Consider the following 16700-nt stretch of genomic DNA (forward strand, 5'->3'; position numbering starts at 1 on the left):
CAAAAATTCCTCTGTGCTGGGATCCAGAGGGGCTACAAAGAGAAGGAAGGAATGTCTGCTCGTGTCCTTAAACGCTCTGAGGCCTGGGCATGCCCTCTTCCTCAAGTCCCCAAAGCTACCTTTCTGGTGAATATGGTGTCGATGCTTATGGAGCTTTTGTGGCTGAAGTTCCCTAACTATCCCACCGCAAACCCCACCCCCATGTCCCTCTCTGGTGGCCTTTCTTTGTGCCCTCTCCCTTAGGGTTTGGGTCACTATCATAATTTGAACTACAGATGAGGCAAATGTTAGCAGTGTGATTAATACAGCAATGATGCACAATCTGATTCAAGAGCAGATAAAGGTTTATTTAGGAACTAATATACTTGATAGGAAAGAGGAGAAAAAGAGATAGGTTCCTAACTGCATTTCTCGTTGAGAGAGAGAGAGCAAGACTTAAGTGTGGAACTTTGGAGAAGAAGCAAGATATTGTCCTGAGAGTAGCAATCTGGAGACAGACAAGAGATGACACTTTTTTTGCTGCCCCCTGCAGGGTCTTCTTCTCTTCTTTGTACACCAGACACTGTCTTTTCCAACAGCAAAGACCTCTCTTCTTTGCTTATATGAATGGCCACACATTACTATGAATGTAAAAATAAACCAAATAATATACCCAGGCGGGATGTTGCTCACAAAGACACGACTCATGCACGTCACTGTATGTGCTGCGTTTTTCCGTGGGGTTCCACCCCCCCTTTTAAAACCCAAATGGCACAAAACACGCTCATGAATTCATGCCAGACTCAGACACGAACTCTTCCCACCCCTCCACCCCCAAGTCTGGGAGGAAAACCAAGCCCAGAGACTGGAGCTTTCTCTAGGGACCTGTTCAGCACCAGGAACAATTGAGGCCTCCCCTGCTGAACCCTCCCCACCGCCACCCCCAAAGGGTTAAGGGAAGATGCAGCTTCTTTTGTGAGAAATCTGCCGTCATGATCTTTAAAAAGAGGGAGAAGCAGATTTCAGAAACAAATGTGAAGCGTTGCCATGACAACTGCCCGTGATATGCAGGATTGTTCCCCCCTCCCAGTGACCTTACTGTTTTTGCGGCAGCAGCATATTCCAAAGGTTGCGGTTGAGGCCATTTCCCAGGGCTTTTCTTGCCCAACTGTGAGGGGGCTGGCTGCACCTGTGGAGGGCAAGAAGGAGCCCTGAGGACTGACTGTTGCCAACCCCACTCTGAATGCCAGAGAGTCAGCAGGACACCCGACATGGCACCTGACTGAGGAAGGTTCTGCTTGCTGGGCTCCATGGAACCTTGAGGCCCTTAGCTGTGAGCCCTCTACTGGAGTTGCCAACTTCCAGGGGGAGCCTGGAGATCTTCCAGAATTACAACTGATCCCCAGATGACAGTCCCCCTGGAGAAAATGGCTGCTTTGGAGGATGGACTCTATGGCATTATAGCTAGCTGAGGTCCCTACCCTCCCCAAACTTCATTCTCCTTGCGGGCTGCTCCTCAGATCTCCAGAAATTTCCTCAATGGAACTTGGAGTTCTATGCTCATCAAAGGTTAAAAGTGGATTTGAAAGAGGGATAGTTCATCACAGGAGCCCTGTACACAGTCACATGTATGTAGGGTTGCCACATGCATAGCATTGTATGTGCACATCTCAAAGAGGTGTACTGTCACACCGCTCCTCCAAAAAAAGTCCCAGAGGAGGGTCTTAAGAGGATCTCAGAGACTGGGCTAGTTCAGAGGGGTAGAAGCTGGCTTTCACACAATCCAGTCCTGGGCCATTTTAGGTGTTATCAGCCCAAACCAGAATTTGACAGCTACCATGGCAACCATGGGTCTGTCTCAAAATCAAGACCTGCACACGTAGCAGAAGACACTAGTATTTTGAGCAGTTTTGGAGAATGAGGTGGTTGACAGACAAATGATTATTACTCTGTAGGATTTACAATAGAGGTAGTACAGAATCCCTGACATGGTGCAGTTCAATTAGAACAATCTGCTCCAGAGAAAAGTGGATCCAAATGGTTTACTGACAGCCCTTGGTTGATCTCAAAGCAGGAGGTCAGCTCCACAATAAGACACAATGGCTCCTAAATGCTTTCTGTTGCTTGCAAAAGGGTAATCAGTAGGGATGCTGTGAATGTAGAGTTGCCAACTCAGATAGTGAAATTCCTGGAGGTTTGAGGGGCGGAGCCTGGGAAGGGGAGGAACCTCTGCAAAGTATACTGCCATAGAGTCCATCCTCCAAAGCAACCATTTTCTCCAGTGGAACTGATTCTTGTTTTCTGTAGATGACTTGTAATTCTGGGAAATCTTTAGGCCCCACTTGGAGGTTGGCAGCCCTATGTGATTTTTTTGAATGTGTTGAACAGTCAGATGTATCAGGTCTGAGTGTGACAATCAGATGTGAGCAGTTCACTGGGTCTGTTTAGTTTGACACCAAACAGCTCGAACGCCTGCTGGTTGGCATCATACTACCCCAAACTCTGCATGCACAAAAATGTTGCTGGTCCAATAAGATCAGCAGCTATTAACTTCACCAAGGACTACTCAGATCAGGGGTCCCCAACACGGTGCCCGTGGACGCCATAGTGCCCACTGATATCTTTTCTGGAAAGAAAGTGGGCAGGACCAAGTGGGTCTTCATCCAGCAAAGCTTCTGATTGGTCACTGGAGATTTGACTGGCTGCACAGACTTCTTTAAAATGTTGAGCAGCCACTGCCAACACAACACAGGGATCTTCACTGTGTGACTGAAAGTAAGCTGTGAAAGCCATTATGTGGCTGGCTGTGCCTCCTGGTGGCATTGTGTGACAGCCATTTTGTGGCTGTGCCCACCATGGTACTCCAGAATTCCAAAGGTGCCTAAAGGCTCAAAAAGATTGGGGATCCCTTGCTTAGAAGCACACTGTACTATGCTGTGAGCAAGGAATATGGTGCAGCCTGCCAAACAGACATGGAAGAGTCAGTAGGGAAAGGAGAAGGGCGAACAGCCCCCCAGGATGCCAATGTGCTTGGAGGCTGACCTAAATAAATTGAAAAGGGTCCAGAGCAGATGAATGATCCAAGAAGACCTGAAATTGTTCCACAACTGCTTTCTCAGCCACCTAACCTAGAAAGGGCAGATTAGAGAAGAGTGGGTGATAGTTGCTAACTATTACTTGGCCTACTTGACTGCATCATTTTTCTGTCAGTTTTTTGTAAGGATAACTGCCTCTTTGATTGACTGAGGGGAAGGTGTCCAGAGCCCATGACTGAGTAAGGAAGTGTGAAAAGAGACCTGGTGGTGGTGGTGAAGGTAAGGCCTCTTCTGAAAAAAATTAACATTAGATCCTTCAGATCTGAGCAGTGTTTAATGCATCTTTTCAAAAAATATGATACTGGGGAAAATGGTGGTTTCCCAACACCAGACATTTCTAAATGAGGCAAATTATTTAGATCCTTTTCAAGGTATATTTTGTCCTAAATGTAGCTCAGAAATCACCTTCATCACCCTCATTGACAATCAGCACCAGTGTACTAATAGTGGGACTCTCCTGGACCTTGTTGGCTCTCCTGGATCTCTTAGCAGCTTTCAGTACCCTTCTGTAAGCTCCATGATGGTGTGGCACTGAAGGGAAATTCAGTCCTTCCTCAAGGGTAGGCCTCAAAAGGTGTCACTGGTCTTCATCTTAGCCACTGGCCTTGATGGTTTATCAAGGTTCCAGCTTGTCCTTCCTGCTGTTTAACATCTCCACAAAACTACTGGGAAAGATCATCAAGAGATTTGGAGTTTCACTAGCATGTGGGTGACACTCAGCTTTCCTTTCCATCTAATTCCAGGGAGTTGGTGAAGAATATGAACAAACTGAAACTCAATCTAGACAAACCAGAAGTGCTGTGAATTGGAGGTAAAGCTGATTAGGGGATGGATATTTATTTTGTTCTGCACCCACTCTGAAGACCAAATTTGCAGCTTGGGAGCACTCCAGAATTCTTCTCTGTATATATTTAGGAACTCCGGAGCACTTTTTAACTATGTCAGGCATGTTTTCCAATTGCAGCTGTACCTGGAGAAAGCTAATTTGAGTACTGATAAACATAACTTGATAATATCCAGGTTGAACTATCTTTACAGGCTCTACCTGGGCTGCCTTTGAAGGCAGTCCAGACTTTTCAACTGGGTAAGCATCTAGTAGCCAGAATGCAGCCAACATGTGTCATAGGGTTGCCAGCCCCCAGGTGGGAGCTGGAGATCTTCTGGAATTACAACCAATCTTCAGACGACAGAGATCAGTTCCCCTGCAGAAATTGATGCTTTGGAAAGTGGACTGGAGTCCCTCCCCTTCCCAAACCCTGCCATCCCCATCTCCCCCAAAATTCCAGGAACTTTCCAACTGAGAGCTGGCAGTCCTACATTTTATACCTGCAACACTGGTTTTTCTTCCAAGGAATACAATGGGTTTTGAATGCTGGGCAGGACTTTGTATGTTGCCTGGAGTCACTGTGATTTGTGGGAATTAAGGTTGTTGATACCAGGTTGGGAAATTCCTGGGAGATCTGGGGGCGGAGCCTGGAGACAGAGGGGTTTGGAGAGGGCAGTGACCTCAGTGGGGTATAATGGCATAGGTTTCACCCACCGTAGCAGCCATTTTCTTCAGGAGAATTGACCTCTGTAGTCTGGAGATCAGTTCTAATTATCTGGGAGATCTCTTGGCCTCCCTCATCTGGAGATGGGCAACACTGAAGGGAAAGGTGGAATATAACTATTTTGATGAAAATGAATAGTTTGGGCCCCAGGTAAACTCCACCAATGTATATCTGCCCATGCACTGAAACTGTTCAAGAAAGCACTGCTGTGGGAAGAAACCTACTGGTTTCAGGCAAGGCTGGCTGGGACTCCCACAGTATCCCACCTGCACCAGATAGGTGTACCTTGCTTGGGATGACAACATATTTTAAGCCAGTCCTGGTGAGAAGTGCCAGCTGTTTTTCCAGCCATGCAGAACCATCAGATTTGTGAAGTAGGGTTGTCATCCTCCCGGTGGGACCTGGGGACCCCCTAGGGCTGCTATCCTCCAGGTTGTATCTGTAGATCTCCTGGGATTATAACTGATCTCCAGGTGACAGAGATCAGCTCCCATGGAGAAAATGGCTTTGGAAGGTGGATCATGGCATAATACCCCATTGAAGTCGCTCTCTTCCCCAAACCCTGCTATAGCAGCACCAACTTCACGGCCTCACTGGATCTCTATATTTCAGTCTCTTCGGGGTATTTTACCTTGTTATTTGATGGAAATAGAATTCTCTTCATAGGGGACCACAGCAGCTTTGTTAGTTTTTCCCAAAAATATAGGCTCTCAAGAACTTTAACTCAAACCACAGATTTATTATAACACAAAGTCTTAAACTGGGGATATGGGAGATATTTACACAGGCTAACACGTTGCTCAGTTGTTTCAGGCTTCACATTAACTTTTTCCTTCTTGAGTCTCTCAGGTTTCAGTTCACAGTTTCCCTATAACTCACTCTCCACCTCTAGCCAAGGTCTGGCCTCTTGGGAATGCTGTGCCAAGTCTCACCCCTCGACTGGAGCCACTACTACCAGTCCTTCTGGTGTCTCAGACCCACATCCACTCCCTCAACCACCTCACTAGATCTTCAGAGTTGTCTATAGGTGTCTGTGACCGTTCAGGTCTTGACTGACTCACACTTGTTCCTCACACACAGCCCTCTTGGCTGGTTTTGTCGAGCTTGCAGCCTCTGGAAGTCTTTCCCGCCACTGTCTCAAGCTCCTTCACAGGATCAGCTGCCCTCCCAGCCTCGGTCAGGCATGAACTGACCCACTCAGTCTCTGTCAGGCCCCAACACTGACAGACTTCTCTGACAGGCACCAACTCTGTCAGACACCAACTGACTGAATGACTGCCTCAGCAGTTTCTGTCACTCAACCACTTTCCTTCCCTGAGAGCTCCGAGCACTTTGCCCCCACCCTCAGGTCACCTGACGCAGGCCCTGTGCATCTTCAGTTACTGGTTAACCCCTAGCTTTCCGTCACACCTGCCCTCAGGTTCCACCCCCAAATCTCCAGGTATTTTCCACCCCAAAGCTGGCAACCCTAGGATCCCCCAGAATTGCAGCTCATCTCCATACTGCAGAAATCAGTCCCCCTAGAAAGAATGGTTGCTTTGGAGAATGGACTCTGTATGACATTGTATCCTACTGAGGACCCTGTCCTGCCCAGGGTCCATCCCCAAATCTCCAGGGATTTCCCAACCTGGATCTGGCAACCCTACTCCCCCCACCCCCATTGGTGACTGGAGGAGGGGACCTGGGAACCCTACTGTGAAGGAGAGATGAAGCTATCATCAGTTAAAACCCCCAGTGATATTTTCTCTCCCTCCTCTTCCTGGGATCCTCTGAAGCCTTGAAATATTTATGAAAGATTTAATTGAAACAGTTAATTAGCAAGCCCAAGGGAGATAGGGATACCTCCTTCCTGGGGGAGAGAGGGTCTGCCGTCTGCCGCTTTAGCAAATGAGCATGCACATATTGGGGAGGAGGGGTGTTCCTACTTCCTGAGACCAGAAACTCTTTGGTCACAGAGACGTTCTCTCCTTCAGCCAAAGACGCACAGTTCCTGGGAGCAGAGAGGAAGGTGGTGCCCTTGGAGGAGACTGTGTGTATTTTAAAAACATTCACAGGTGCCGTTCCTTCCCTTTCCAGCCTGGGACATAAAAGTACATTGGGTACAGAAAAAATACAGAGGACAGAGCCACTCCCATGTAATCTAGTGGCATGGCTTGTCCTTCTCACTTCAAGGTATGCTGAAAGAGTGACATAACAATCAAAATCTATGTCTCTGAACAATCCATAAAGGACTTTCCCTCTTGGTTATGCCCCATACATTTTGACCTGCACATTGAAATTGTCAGTAGGGCTGCCAGCTCTGGGTTGAGAAATACCTGGAGATTTTGGGGGGTGGAGCCTGGGGAGGATGGGATTTGGGGAGGGGAGGTACCTCAGCAAGGTACAATGCCATAGAGTACACACTCAGAAGCAGCCATTTTCTCCAGGGGGACTGATCTGGGTACCAGGAAGTTGTGATAACCCTAGCTGTCAGCCTTAGAACATACATTTTAGGTGTGCATTGAACAGCTGTTGGATCTTCAGAAATTAGCCAGTGATAATATTGTTCTCAGGCCCTATTTCTGGGTTAAGAACTACCTGGAGATTTTGGGGAGTAGAGCCTGGGTTTCCAGAAGGGAAGGAACTTAAGTGCTGAATGCAATACCATCCACCTTTCAGGCAAGCTGATCTCAGAGTCTGGAGATAAGCTGGAATCCCAGGAGATCTCCAGCCACACCCTGGAAGTTGGTAACCCTAGGCCCATAATAGGGGGGCACCATTGCTATCATTTTCAGACGGGCACCAAACCTAATGCCCTTTCAGTGCCTGTCTCTTTTTCTACATGTGTTTTTTAAAAAAATTCAGCACAATCGTATGCAGAATTACTCCTGTCTAAGGCAACTAAAATTAATGGGCTTTGACTGGAGTAACTCAGCTCATGATTACATTGTTTGTCATGTTGCTAACCTTCCATTTGAACTGTTTGTTCCATAATATGTGCAGCTGCTGCTTACTTTAATTTATTGTTTTGCTGCTGGATTTTATTATTATCCAGCAGCTTTATTGAATTAAATTTATCATATTGAGATCATTATATTTTTTAAATCTGTTCGTAATCTGGACAGTGCCTCAAGGACTCTGTTGAAGATGGGATAGAGAAGTACATTTAATAAATAAAGCATTAAAAATACCAGCCCCGCTTCAAATGTTTAAAACAGTAGCCATCAAATAAAAACCATAGAGCCACAGTGTGATGATTATAACACACAGAGGCCAGAAAGGTGGGATTCAGCCTCCAAAAGCTGTGATACCTCAAAGAGGATTGAGAAAGCACAAAGCAACGTTAATTTGGGAGGGAGTCCATCAGACAATGTGCCACCTGCAGGAGCATCCCAGGATGAATTCTGATGATGATAGAGTTGCCAGCCTCCAGGCAGGGCCTGGAGATCTTCTGGAAGTACAGCGGATCTGCAGACTATAGAGATCAGGCTCCCTGGAGAAAATGGCTGCTTTTGAGGGTGGACTCTATAGCATACCCTGGTCACTCCTCTTCCCAAACCCCTCCTCTCCCACTCTCTATCCCCAAATCTTCAGGAATTTTCCAACCTGTAGTTGAAAAGGTTATCTGGAAGGTCAGGGGAGGTGAGGTTCTGCTTCTTCTCTCTCAAGTTGCCAACCTTTAGGGCTCTCCGGGGTCCCAGGCAAAGAAGGCCACTGGACAAACCTTTCTCTCAAGAAAGCCCAATAATGAACATGGGACCTCCTCCACGCAAAGCATATGTTCTTCCACTGAGCTATGGCCTTCTGGGGGAGATGGACTAGGCCTTTCTCAGGCAACCAGCTACAGGCCTTTTGTTCCCAAAGCGGGGGAGGGGGGGAAAGAGGTGGCAGCAGCCCCAAAGTGACCATCCATTGACTGTAGCACATACCCCCATGGAATTTGCAGACATGCTATAGTTCACCCTCACCCCTGCACATATTTTAAAAGGAGGTCAAAAGACATGGAGATTGTCTTGCCTTTATTTTGTCTCTCTTGTGGTTGAGGTTCTGGCTGCTTGTTGTTACCCCAATAGTTTGTTTAATACACTTCTTTGTTGTCTTTTTTCCTTAGCTTGTTGCTGTTTCGCTTTCAGTGCGCTCAACTTATAATATTGCTGAGAGTTTGGCAGTTATACTATTGTAAGTGTGACTCCTGGACTTTTAAAAAGCTAATGTGGTGTCACCTGACAGAGTGATAGGTTTTGACAAAAGAACCTGCGTCTACCTTTAAACTGTTGTGGACATTTTCTGAATGGGCAAGTCATGTGCCAGAGGGGAGGGTCTCAGACCAATGTTCTACAAGATATGTATTTACTGGCGTTGAACTGCAGTCTTGGCATCTTTTAAAATGAGAATGTGGGAGTTTGAGAGTGAGTTAGCTAAATCTGGGGGTGCATTTGAGAAGGTCACCAACATAAGTCTGGGGAATCTGCTGACTGCTATAGGAGAGCTTGTTTGAGTCCACCTGTGTGCTACTTATAGCTTTATAAATCAGCAGCTGTTACAAAGGTGCTGTAGACCTCCAGGGCTTTTTAATCCAAAGGTAACTAACCTAGCCATTCTGCCCCTGGGAGCATATAAGGAGTGGGATGATGTCTCTTTGGAGATAAATTGTGAGCTGGTGTGGTTGAACCCCAGTGGAAAAACTGAGGAGCATTTTATATGAAGAATTCAGATCATTGTTGCAGTGAATGGAAGGCCTTGAATCATGCACAAACAGCTTAAAGTGGGACGGAACCTAAACGTAGCTGATGTGGAATGGGGTGTCACAATCTGTGGAGACACACGGTGAGGTGCTACTGGCATAGTATATGTCAGCACAGTATATACCAGAGCAAGATTCAAATCCAGCAGCACCTCAACAACCAACAAGATTTCCAGGGTAGAAGCTGTTGAGAGTTAAAGCTCATAGGGATGCCAGTCTCCAGGTGGGACCTGGGGATCTCCTAGAATTACAGCTCATCTCCGGACAACAGAGATCAGTTCCCCTGGAGAAAATGGATGCTTTGGAGGGTGGACTCTATGGCATTGTACCCTCCACTGAGATTCCTGTGCTCCCCAGCCTCCACCCCCAAATCTCCAGGAGATTCCCAGCCTGGATCTGGCAATGCTTCCCGCCATCTCCCACAGGTGGCCAGGAGGGATTTGGCAACTCTACTGACAAAGCTTTTGACTTTTGAAAGCTTATATCCTGGAAATCTTTAAGGTGCTACTGGGCTCAGATCTTGCTCTTCTGCTACAGACCAGAGTCTACCCACCTACAAATATACTAGACAGATGTCAGTATGGCAGTCTGGCCCAAATCTGCACTTAAAGCAGCTTGAGTGTAAGGAAGAAACTTTCCTTCCACTTCCTCCCACTCCTGTGCTAAGGGATCTGCGGGCTGAGTTTTTACACCTAGCTCACGAAGCACTGCAATCTGGGCAGTGACGTGCATGAACACACACAGAGCTAAAGGGATCCTCTCACAAAGTGGTGAAGCTTCTCTTCAAGCTTGAAAGAAATTCAGAGGCTCTGGACTGGGTGAAATGAGATTATTGAGGAGCACAGTACTATCAGTTGACCTGGGGAATGAGTGGACTCCAGCAGGCACCACAAGATCAAGCATTCAGCAATGTGGCCCAACTTGTCCTTGTTGGGCAGGATTGCTGCAATTAAGATGAATATTTTGCCAAGAATAATGTATTTGTTCCAAACTATTCCGATTGTGAAAGATAGCAAACAATTCAATAAATGGCAAAGGAAGATTTCCGATTTTGTATGGGCCGGGAAGAAACCAAGGATTAAGATGAAAATTTTAACAGATGCTAAGGAGAGGGGAGGTTTTCAGCTTCCAGACTTAAGATTGTATCACGATGCAGTTTGCTTGGCATGGATAAAGGATTGGATAATGCTGTTAAATAAAAAACTGTTATGGCTAGAAGCTCATGGGAATAAATTCGGCTGGCATGCTTATATGTATTATGGGAAAAATAAGATGGATGGTCTTTTTTCTCACCACTATATTAGAAATAGCTTACTAAACACTTGGATAAAATATAAGAAATATGGTGATGAGAGAAAGCCGCTTTGGATAGTGCCAGCAGAAGTAATAAAAATATCAGCTGAATCTGATGAAGAAAGAGCGATGTCATATAATCAACTGCTAAAAATTCAAGGTGATAAAGTTGAATTAAAATCTGCAGAAGAGTTAAATAATAAGTATGACTGGTTTCAAATGCAACAAATAAAAAGCTTGATGGAAAATGATATTAAATCTGATGGAATTAGACGTGAGCAAACGGAATTGGAAAGGGTTCTGCTTGGAGATAACGAAAAATTAATATCGAAAGTATATAAATTATTATTGAAATGGTCTACAGAAGAAGAAGTAGTAAAATCTCAAATGATTAAATGGGCAATTAATGTGAACAGAGAAATACAAATGGATACATGGGAGTATCTTTGGAAGAACTCGAAAATATCAACATGTCAGAATATTAAAGAGAACTGTTTTAAGATGATGTATAGGTGGTATATGACTCCGAAAAAACTGGCAAAGATGAGTAAAAAGATGTCGGATAGATGTTGGAAATGTAAAAATCATGAAGGTTCTTTTTTTCATATGTGGTGGACTTCTGAAAAAGCGAAAAAGTTTTGGCAGATGATACAACAAGAAATTTCAAAAATTTTGGAATACGACTTTAAGAAAATTGCAGAGACTTTTCTGCTGGGATTACAAATGGAAAAATTTCCAAAAGAAGATAGGACTCTAATTTGGTATTTGCTCTCAGCTGCTAGGACATTGTATGCGCAGTTGTGGAAGCAAGAAAAAATACCAGAGAAATGGGATTGGATTGTGAAAGTTTTATCGTGGAGTGAGATGGACAAATTAACAAGAACTTTAAGAGACTATGATTTGGATGTGTTTAAAAAGGAGTGGAAGAAATTTAGAGGATACATAGAGAAAGAGTGGAATGTAAAAAAACATTGGACAATTTTTTAATATGAATATGAGAAAAGAAAGATATTGAACTTTGATTGGTTAAGGGTACCTTTATAACTGAACTTAAGTATATAACCTCGGCGGGAGTCTAGTAACGGAGGGAGGGGGGATTGGAAAATATTATATGGGTTAGAGATAATGATATAATTAGATATTGTTACCATATGTTATCAATAAAATTGTTTAAACCATAGCAATGTGGCCCAACTAGAATATTTGATTCAAAGAATCCAAAAAACACTCCCCCCTCCCACACACTGGATTCAGTCATTGACCGATTCTTCACCTTGGCAAGGTTCAGATGGGCAACAAAAAATTTAGAACATAAGTATATAAAGATGGACCCTAAGGTCCATCTAGTCAGGCTTCCTGTTTTACACAATATCCTGCCAGTTGCCCTGAAAAGCCAGCAAAGAGGGCTCAGAGGCCAAGACCTTTCTTTGATGCTGTCTCCTTGTATCAGACACTCACTATCTCTGGATGTGGAGGTTCCCTCAAGTCAGCTAGGATCCCTCCTCCCAAATATGTCTAATCCTGTTTTAAAGCACATCTATATTAGTGGCTGCCCTGATCTGGATAGCCCAGAGTAAAGTTCTCTCATCAGTTCTCAGAAACTAACCGGGGAAAGTCCTGGTTAGGACTTAGATGGGAGATCACCAAGAAAGTCCAGGGTTGCTGCATAGAAGCTGCAATCACACACGCTAAATAATGCACTTTCAATCCACTTTCAGTGCACTTTTCAACTGGATTTTGCCAGTTCACACAGTACTGCACTTAAAACAACTTGAGTGTAAGGAAGAAAGGGGCATTGTTTAGTATGTGAGATCGCAGTCAGAAGCAGGCAATGGCAAACCACCTCTGAACATCTTTTGCCTTGATAACCCTACGGGGTTACTGTAAGTCAGCCACATTAGCAAGAAACCCCAAACTTGTGAGCTACTGGTAGCTCACTGACTGCTGCAGATTAGCTTAGAAGACTGAGAAAAAGATTGTGGAAACATCCACTGTGTGCTTTAAAACTGTTTTTTTTTTAATAGGATTTTTTTCTGTGCTGCTTAGCCCACGGCTTCATTTCTGGTGGTCTCTCTAGTGCCTGTTCTGTTACTAGGACAGAATAAAACTTAGCAACATGCTGGGGGGATATTTTTCATTACTCAGAACTAGGTCTTATTACATAAAAGGTTGTCGACCTCTGCTCTATCTTGTCTTCCATTTTCTTTTGTTCTAAACTGAAGAGCTCCAAGCCTCTCTTCATAGGAAAGGTGTTCTAACCCCTTGGTCATTTTTGTTGCCCCATTCTGCTCTTTTTTCTAGCTCTGCGGTATCCTTTTTGAGATTACAACAACCAGAACCATACACAATATTTTGAATGTGAGCATGCTGTTGCTCTATACAAGGGCATTACAATATTGGCGGTTATTCCTCAATTCCTTTCCTAATAATCCCCAGGGTGGAGTTTGTCTTGAAAGCCAGTTCGTAGCACACAGACTCTAATCTGGGAGAACCGAGTTTGACTCCACACTCCTCCACATGCACCTGCTGGTGGTCCCAGTTCTCTCGGAGCTGTTCTTAAGAGCAGTTTTGAAAGAGCTCTCTCAGCCCCACCTACCTCACAGGGTGTCTGTTGTGGGAATGGGAAAGAAAAGGAGAGTGTAAGCCACTCTGAGACTCCGAGTGAAGGGTCAGGTATAAATCCAAGCTCTTCTCTTCTTCTTTTTCACTGCTGCTGCATGCTGAGCTGACATTTTTCACAGAGCTATCCACTACAACCCCAAAGTCTCTTTTCCAACAAGTCTGACCAAGTTCAGACTTTGTTAACATATAAAGTTGGGATTCCGCCCCCCCCCCCCCCCCCGGATAGGAATCACTTTACCCTTACCAACACTGATCGTCATTTGCCCTGTAGATGCCCATTTACCCAATTTAGAGTAGGTCCTGCTTGAGCTCGTCACAGTCCACCTTGGTTTTCACTACCCTGAATAATATGGCATCATCTGCAGACCTGGCCACTTTGATGTTCCAGGTAATTTATAAATAAATTGAATGGCACCAATCCCAATCCTTGTGGAAGCCTATTGCTTGCTTCCCTCCACTGACAGAACTGTCCATTTATTCTTATTTAGTGCTTCCTGTCATTTAACCAATTGTGATCCATAATAAAAGCCATGATGTTACACATATTCTCATTTCAGCTCTTTAAGGAACCCTCAGGCATTTACCATCTGGACCCAGACATATTTTAGCTTTTAATTGGCTCAAGAATCCTAGAAGTCCAATCTCTCATCACTTCAGTTTAACTCAGTTCTTCAGACACCCTTCCCAGAACAGCAGGTCTGCCATGAGTGTCCACCCACATCTTCCACGGTAAAAAGAGATGCCAAGAGCTCATTCAGTTTTTCTGCCCTCTACCCACCTTGAAGCAGTCCTTTCCTTCCTTTGTCATCCAGTGTCATCCTTGGTTGTTTCTCCGGTTCAGTCTGGAGTGGAGAAGCATGGGCAGATCCAGCACCCCGATGAGCCTGTATATTGTGCACGTCATGCATTGGAGCATCCACACCATTGCAGAGTGCCATCCATTTAGAAAGGTTTTAAAAGAACACTTACCCATGTACATAAGGGCACCACCAGACTTTGAAGAAAGAAAAAACCTGCCTGGAACAGATTGGCAGATTCACACCACCAACTTTGTTTGCACTCCTCTGCAGTCAGACGTCCAGAATTCGGGAGGAATGTGCTGGGAGCCGTCTACTCTGTCTTGGAGTTATCAGAGAGTGTGGCCAGTGCGAGAGGGGAACAGCCAGTAGCTGTGCCCTTTAAATCCATTCTGGAAAAGTGCCTATGATGGGCTAAAATGCCCATCTGAATGCAGCCCTAGTCTAGCTTGGTAATTGCTAACCATTACATCTGACATCAATCAAGGTAAGCTGGATGTGGTCAAACAAGAGATGGCAAGACTGAACATCAAAATCTTGGGAATCAGTGAACTAAAATGGACGGGAATGGGTGAATTTAACTCAGAGGATCACTACATCTATTACTGTGGGTAAGAGTCCCGTAGAAGAAATGGTGTGGCTTTTATAGTTAACAAGAGAGTGAGGAAGGCAGTAATGGGATACAATCTCAAAAATGACAGAATGATCTCAGTCTGTATCCAAGGCAAACCATTCAGTATCACAGTAATCCAAGTCTATGCCCCAACCACTGATGCAGCTGAAGTGGACCAGTTCTATGAAGATCTACAACACCTTCTAGAATTAACACCAAAAAAAGATGTCCTCCTCATCATAGGGCACTGGAATGCCAAAGTCGGAAGTCAAAAGGTAACCAGAACAACTGACAAGTTTGGCCATGGAGAACAAAACGAAGCCGGGCAAAGTCTAATAGAGTTTTGTCAAGAGAACAAGTTCGTCATAACGAACACCCTCTTCCAGCAACCTAAAAGGCGACTCTACACGTGAACATCACCTGATGGGCAACACAGAAATCAGATTGATTATATACTCTGCAGTCAAAGATGGAGAAGCTCCTTAACAGTCAGCAAAAACAAGACCTGGAGCTGACTGCGGCTCAGATCATGAGCTACCCATTGCAAAATTCAGGTTTAAACTGAAGTAAATGTCAGAACTGGAACGAACTTCAGACGATTCCAAGACTTGTTACAAAGTATAGGATCTTTATTAGAGAACTACAGTGCTAGAGCTACGAGATAACAGTAATGCCGAGTCCGGCATTTGGTTACATTTTATGCCTTCAGCAAAAGTACAATAAAACGATCATTCACACGGGTTACAGACAAGTGTCTCTTTCCCAAGCTCTGTTATCAGAAGGGAGGATGCTCTCCCGTGGCGAAGGCCAAACGGCCCGGCTTCAAAGGGCACCTGTGGATGTTGACCAGAGCCTATCTGTCACCCTTCAGTGAGCACAGAATATTTGGAATAGCTGCAAGGCACTTGGGTTAATTGCTTAGGCTATATGTTCTGGGTTAGTGTTAGGTTACAACATGGAGTCGGTTTGGCTAACAATAGGCAGAGAAAGTTACAAGTTCTGACAGTAAACTAGGGAAGCTATTAGGCCAACCTTGATCACATTCCTTATGAATATAGAGTGGAGGTGAAGAATAGGTTTAAGGAACTAGAGTTGATAGACAGAGTGCCTGAAGAACTATGGGCGGAGGTTTGTGACATTGTACAGAAGGCAGCAATCACAACCATCCCAAAGAAAAAGAAAAGCAAGAAAGCAAAGTGGCTGTCTGATGAGGCTTTACAAATAGCTGAGGAAAGTAGGAAAGCAAAAGGCAAAGATGAAAAGGAAAGATTCACCCAACTGAGTGCAGATTTCCAGAGAACAGCAAGGAGAGATAAGGAGGCCTTTTTGAAGGAACAATGCAAAACAATAGAGGAAAATAATAGAATGGGAAGGACAAGAGAACTCTTCAAGAAAATTGGAGAAATCAAGGGAACGTTTCGTGCAAAGATGGCCATGATAAAGGACAAAAATGGTAGGGACCTAACAGAAGCAGAAGAGATCAGGAAGAGGTGGCAAGAATACACGGAAGAATTATACAAGAAGGATCTCAATGTCCTGGACAACCATGACAGTGAAATCACTGATCATGAGCCAGACATCCTGAAGTGTGAAGTCAAATGGGGCTTAGAAAGCATTACTAACAACAAAGCGAGCAGAGATGACAGTATCCCAGTTGAGCTATTCAAAGTCCTAAAAGATGATGCTGTTAAAGTGATGAACACGTTATGTCAACAGATTTGGAAAATGCAACAGTGGCCACAGGATTGGAAAACATCAGTTTATATTCCAATCCCAAAGAAGGGTAATGCCAAAGAATGTTCAAACTATCACACCATTGCACTCATTTCACATGCCAGCAAGGTCATGTTAAAGATCCTACAAGCTAGGCTTCAGCAGTATGTAGATCGGGAACTACCAGAAGTTCAAGCTGGGTTTCGGAGAGATAGAGGAACTAGAGATCAAATTGCCAACATTCGATGGATTATGGAGAAAGCACGGGAGTGTCAGAAAAATGTCTATTTCTGTTTCATTGACTATGCTAATGCC

Source organism: Heteronotia binoei, chromosome 17 (genome assembly GCF_032191835.1).
Source record: "Heteronotia binoei isolate CCM8104 ecotype False Entrance Well chromosome 17, APGP_CSIRO_Hbin_v1, whole genome shotgun sequence".
NCBI classification, from domain to species: domain Eukaryota; kingdom Metazoa; phylum Chordata; class Lepidosauria; order Squamata; family Gekkonidae; genus Heteronotia; species Heteronotia binoei.